Raw genomic sequence first — 7,321 nt, forward strand, 5'->3', positions numbered from 1 at the left:
TTCTTTAGTGAATTATCTCTTTACTTCATTATACTATTATTTATGTGGATTTATAACTTTTTAAAATATGTATTTAGCCAATCACTGAGTTGGGAATTCTTTACTTTTTTTTTTCAAACTAGATGATAACGTTAACCTGCATAAGCGCGGGAATTAACACTTTACACATTATTAGGATATAATGCTTAATATGTTGAACCATATTTTTGGTTCCTTTTTAGCTCACCTGAGCTGAAAGCTCAAGTGAGCTTTTCTGATCACATTTTGTCAGTCGTCCGTCCGTCCGTCCGTCCGTGGGTCTGTCTGTTTGTCCATAACTTTTTACATTTTCAACATCTTCTCGAGAACTACTGAGTCAATTTCAACCAAACTTGGAACAAATCACCCTTAGGCAAAGGGGATTCAAAGTTGGGAAAATTAAGGGTTACGCTTTTTTTCAAGGGGAGATAATTAGAAATTATTTTTAAAAAATGAGAATTTTACAAAAATCTTTTTCTCAAGAACCATTTGGCCAGGAAAGCTGAAACATGTGTGGAAGCATTCTCAGGTAATGTAGATTTAAATTTATGGAAATTATGACCCCCGGGGTTAGGGTGGGGCCACAATGGGGGGTCAAAGTTTTACATAAGAATATATAGAGTAAATTTTAAAAATCTTCTTTTCAGAAACAAATCACCCAGGAAAGCTAAAACTTGTGTGGAAGCATCCTCAGGTAGTGTAGATTCAAAGTTGTAAAAATCATGACCTCCGGGTGTAGGGTGGGACCACAATGGGGGGGGGGGGGTCAAAATTTTACATATGAATATATTGAGTAAATCTTCTTCTCAGAAACTAATCAGCAAGGAAAGCTGAAACTTGTGTGGAAGCAACCTCGTGTATTGTAAATTCAAAGTTGTGAAAATCATGACCCCTGGGGGAAGCGTGGCGCCACAATCAGGGGTCAAAGTTTTACATATGAATATATAGAGTAAATCTTTAAAAGCCTTCTTCTCAGAAATTAATCAGCCAGGAAAACTGAAACTTGTGTGGAAGCATCTTCGGGTAGTGTAAATTCAACGTTTTAAAATCATGACCTATTAGGGAGGGTGGGGATACAATGGAGGGTCAAAGTTTTACATTGGAATATATAGAGTAAATTTTAAAAAAAAAATTCTCAGAAACTAATCAATCAGGAAAGCTGAAAAATGTGTGGAAGCATCCTCAGGTAGTGTAGAATTAAAGTTGTTAAAATCATGACCCCCAGGGGTAGGGTGGGACCACAATGGGATCAAAGCTTTACATATGAATATATTGAGTAAATCTTTAAAAATCTTCTTCTTAGAAACTAATCAGCCAGGAAAGCTCAAACTTGTGTGGATGCATCCTCAGGTATTGATATTCAAAGTTGTAAAAATCATGATCCCCTGGGGTAGGGTAGGGTCGGGCACAATGGGGGGGAGGGGGTCGAAGTTTTACATAGGAATATATTGAGTAAATCTTTAAAAATCTTCTTCTAAGAAACTAATCAGCCAGATGATTATTTATGATAGTTAAGACTTTGGCCCCAGGACAATTCTTTGGCCTCCCAAGAGGTTCAGAGTTTGATTTAGGTTTATATCCCATACAAAAACAATTGTTAAGGATCGTTTTGAGAACTACAGTACTCAACATGTGATATGACTATAAAATCACCGTGTTAGAAAAGAGAGATGATTATAAACATAAGAACATCCAGGGGGAAAATGGATTTCATCGATACAGGATCTACATGTATTGTTGTTCATTGTCCTGATAGTTTGTATCATAACTCCATTAACGGTCTCCGATCCTCAGCAAAGTTTGATAACTCTAAATTATCCGGATGTTTTTTATTTGTACCATAAATCTGACTTTAATACAGACAATTTTAGTTTAGTATTCTACTGCTAGCATAACCATCAGTTACACAACTGCATGCTTGGCGTAGTGGATCCACGGAGCACTTCCACTTATATACATCTTGGTATGCATTCGAGCCAATCGATGCATCGGAATTTTTTTTTAACTCAACTTGTTTCTTTATTCCATTATATCCATAAACTTTGTAAAATGCATTGATACTCTCTAAAAAAAAATTCTTTTTATATCATTTCATTTATAAAGGTTGAAAGAAAAATATCATTCTTATGATGAAAAAAAAAATACTTTGAGGCTGAGGATTGGAGAACCGTAAGCTGATTTTATCATACCTATTGTTCCTCAGGTGAGCGATGCGGCCCGTGGGCCTCTTGTTTGTATATACTTTGTCAGATTTTTTCCTTATCTTATTTTTTAAAATTGAAATAAAAAGGAAACTGCTTTTTTATTGTATTTATTTCAAACCAGTGAATAGGTATGTAGTGTATCTCTCTCTAAATTTGGTTCTTTATGTCAATTTTCAATATAATTTCTATTCCAATATGGAGGGGGTATCCCCATTAAACATTAAACTTCCCCGATTTATGCATACACCATTTATCCATATAAACATAGAATAACGTAGAATACAATAATCTGTTTATTAATGTTCATAAATTAATGTCTAAGGTTTACAACCAAACTGTCGTGGTATGAAAATGTATGAAATTAAAACACGCTAGGAAATGCACTATTATTCATTTGGATGCAAATTTTAAACCAAAGTTGTCAGATTCAAAGTATCTGCCCGATGGTGAACTCGCCCTACACTTTCCGCCATGATATCAATAAGTCAACCCGTTTCTGGGCATCCCGCTATAGAAAGTTCTTTCCATTAATACTAAAGTCGCAATAATTGTTCCATTTTATTTATTAACTTTTTGTATTAATTGAAGTCCGATCCAAGGTATCTGCCCGCGGTGCATGATGAACTCGTCCTACACTTTTCGTTATTTAGTCAATTCGCGTTCCTGGTTACCCCGTCTGAAATTTCTATCCCATTCTCTCACCAGAGGTCGTGCTTCGCAAGCGAATGAGTATCAAAACTAAATAAAGAAACGAACTGACTCATTTTATTTATTTTACATTTGTCAAATCTTACTTCTATGTATTCTCTAAATAGCCTCACAGTAAATATATTCACTCTTTACGAAAACATTCGATATGATTTCATTGCAAGTATATATTTTGATCGAGACTATCCCTGACTTGGATCCGCCAAAGCATGTTCACCACCTTACTCTCATTTTTGCTATTTCGGACTTGTTTATCGAAAATCGAAAGGTTTTTGATTAATTTCACAATAATAACTTATCAGTTAAAATTCAGTTATACCTTAAGGACATCATCACACAAGTGTTGAAATACCAAAGATGTAAGCAAGTACTCCGGTGCAGGCATTTTGTAATTTATTTGCAAAATGCCTGAATTTATAAGTATAGATATATCAAGAAGCTATATTGATATTAATAAATGCTGTAAAAAAATTTTCGTTTAAACTTGAATGTTTTATTCATAGATTTATGCAATTATACACACAAACTGTATCATGAAAATCATGAAGAAGAAGTGGAGTGAAAGAATTGGATGAAACAATAAGTTCAAATCGACTAAACATGCATTTTATATGATCTCATTTATTTAATGGTTTTTGTCCATATATTTATTTTAAAAAAAGCATAGTCAGATTAGGATTACGCGTGTTTAATGTTTTATTGTCCAAATGACAAAATGTACAATTGATTTTTAGCTCCACTGACCTGAAAGCTCAGGCTGCTTTTCTTATCACTTTTTATCCGGCATCAGTATGTTTGGTTCTTCGTCTTCTTGTTTTTTTTTTTGTTTAACTGCCTGTCCGTCCTTAATCTTTTTACATTTTTTACTTCTTGTCCATGCCAGAACCACTGGGTCAAATCAGATATCTTATGAATTCGCTATATCGAATGACAGTCATAACGAAATTCTTTCTATGGTCCTTTGAAATTCTCTATAAACGTTTTTTACTGTATATATGATAAGGTCAAATACCCGCCCCCTAAATTTAAGCAATTTAAAAAAAAACAAATTATCGTAAATCAAAATAGATGCCTATTACTTTAATCTTGATTTAAGTCACCATTGTCTATTAGCTGTTTGTCTATGACATCACCTAAATAAGCCAATTCCAACAATTTTGTAAACGAATAAAACTGTTGTCATGTTTTTCTTTATATTTTATATTTAGATGTATAGAGTGCAGGTCTACGCAAGGACGACTTTACATATGTTTTTGTTCATATAATTATATACAAGATACTTTAAAATTGTACTTAACCAAGCATGCGCTCGGTGTTGCCCAATACAAAAACCATCTGAAAACACCCATATACAGTATATCATGGTTTTTTCGCGTGTCACAATATTTGCGAAAATGGGGTAAAATCTGTAACATTTTGAATTTGCGTCAATCATATTTTCTGATTTAAAAGTTTCTTATAGAAAATGTTACAGGATATAATTTCTGTCAATTATTTTCTATTTAAAAGAGATCGCGAAAAAAGCGAAAATTAAAATTAGATCATCGCTAAAATTACCGCATATACGGTATTATGCTCCAAAACACTAATATATTTATAAAAAAAAAACCCAGACAATCTTCATGACGTCATTTATGATGTCACTCTAGTAATAACATTTACATACTTATTTAATTTGAATTGATTTCAACTATCTTCTACCTGATCTTCAATAGTCTTTATTAAACTTTAATTTTGGTAGCGAAAATGCCAAATACCGCATAGAGTGCTTTGTAGGTTTTAGTTTTTAAAGTCTTCTTAAAAGCTATTTGACCAGAAATCTGAAACTTGTGTGGTGGCACCCTCAGGTGGTGTAGATTGAAGCTTGTTCAAATCATGATCTCAGAGGGTAGGTTTGGTTTTCAATGATAAGGGGGGATAGGGTAAAATGTTTACGTAGGAATATACAGAATACAATTTTTATAAACTTCTCCTCGAAAACCATTTGGTTAGAAAAGCTATCCATTGTGTTGAAGCATTTTTAGGTGGTGTAGATTCAAGTTTGTTCAAATTATGACTTTTATGATTTTCAGGGGTAGAGTTGGGCCACATTGGGGGGGGGGGGGTGATTTTTTACGTGGGAGTACATAGAGAAATCAAAGTAGTGAGGTACTGACGGGAGTTGATTTTATTGATTATTTTTAATGCTAAAAACAACGATATGTCATTTTGCTTGGCAAGCAGTTCCTTAGCTGTATATGAATAATATTGCGCACATTTTTTCTAATATGAATTTTTAGGCTTTTCCAAGAAGAATTCCGAGCTACATGTATGGAGGGAAAAACAAAAAACTCATATGCGTTATGTTGTGTAATACTTAAAAATAGAATTAACGCCATCAAACTCTACGATATGCATTTGTATCAGTAGTCGAAATATTTCTAAATAATTGTATTCAAGCAATATTGAACTCTGGCGTAGGAATACATACGACAACACAATATCTAAATTGTTCGTACCATTTTAAATCTGACCATTTTTGGGGTATTCATAAATAGGTTTCTTGAAAAATAATGCTTCTGAATACAATGCATCGAATTTATATATTTTTTTAACTACTAAGTTTTGTCAGCGGCGGTGATTTGTGCTGAGGTCCGAACACTGATTCACTTCCGGCGTGCTAGAGTAACTGCATAGGAGAGTTGATTAAAATCAACTCCCAAAAATTAAAAAGCTTCTTAATTTTTAAATCACCATTTCGCCAGAAAGCTGTCACTTCTGTGGAAGCATTCTTGGGTAGTGTATATACAAGTTTATTCAATTATTTTTCCTGAAGTCGCGGTGGGGTTAAATAGGGGGGAGGTCGAATTTTTACATAGGAATATAAAGAGAATTTTTTTAAAAATCTTCTTAATTCTCAAAAACAATTGTAGCTTGTGTGGAAGCATCTTTAGGCTGTGTAAATTCCAGTTTATTCAAATCATTATCCATGGGGATGGGGTAGGCCCACAATAGGGACCTTTTTAATAGGAATAGATAAAGAAAAATCTTCTTAAAAACCAATTGACTAATGCGTAAAAGTTTCCGCAAGAAGGTTTGGTTCAGCATAGTTAAAAATATGATTCCATGGGTCAGGGTAAGACGACAACGAAGATGTCTTTTTTTTTTTCTTTTTTTCTTTTTTACATATTCAGAATATATTGACCAGAAGCTTTAAATATCTTCTTCTCCAAAACATATCTACTAAAAAAGCTTATACATTTTTAAAAGCAACCAAATATAATGTAAACTAATTTTGTTATTCAGTTTTGAAAACTTAAATATTTTGATACTACTTATATGCAGGGCAACTTTACTATCGCGTTATGATAATTTGTCTGCTCACCTGACGGAAGTTATTGACACGACGACGTCAAAAATAAATCATTCAATGCTTATATTTACATTCCCTTACTGAAGAAATCAATTGTTTACTTAAATAAATCGATATGAAGTGCAGATCACGGAGGGAGTGAATAAGTAACAGCAAGAACAGCTGTTTTGTAAAACTGGTTTAAACTGGTTTTCACATAGACTGTTGAGATGAGATCGACGAGCATGAAAATATAATCCATGATAAATAACTCTTGAAATGTTGCTTTTAACAATAAAGTCAACTTTTTTGTTGAATAATTATAAAACATTATGAAATACATTTTTTAACTGATAACATAGAAATCTCTGTTTGAGAACTACTTATGTAAATTACTCGTTAATTCATACGCAGTGAATAGGTGTTGCATTTAGAGGCATTTAAACATCACGGAATTTAATGGGAAAACACAGTAGAATGTAAATATATGTTGATGTTTCTTACTGGTTTTGACTGTAACCCCTGGATAATTCTTGGGCCCCACAAGGGGGTCAAAGTTTGATGTAGGTTTATATTTATATTTTATTTGCAGAAAAAATACACGACCCGCGTGAAAAGTAAGTTTAATTAACTTAACTAATCTGTTAATGTACGTCAGGTACATCAGATAAAAGTAACAGCCAAATCGTCTCCAGTGAGACTTTGAGTCTGACATCATCATTATGATTTCGTGCAGTCCGTGATTTTTCTTAGGTTGTTGTAGGTTCCTACCAATCGATAAACGGGGCGTGTAGATATCACTCCTGTCAGTTTCTTGTCAGCTGTAGGTTTCGACCAAACGATAAACGGCCCTTGTCAATATCAATCCTGTTTGTTTTTATACGAGTAGAGCTATGAATTTACAAAAGTTTCCGTAAGAAATAGAGGGAATCATAATCGTTTGATGTAAATGTATATTTATGATATGATCAATTAGTCAGTAACTTTGCTTATCTTGAAAGGATGGACCTTTAACCTTGTCACTGTTTTTGTTGGGTTTTTTGTATCCTTAACTGAATAG

Source organism: Magallana gigas, chromosome 2, assembly GCF_963853765.1.
Source record: "Magallana gigas chromosome 2, xbMagGiga1.1, whole genome shotgun sequence".
NCBI lineage: Eukaryota > Metazoa > Mollusca > Bivalvia > Ostreida > Ostreidae > Magallana > Magallana gigas.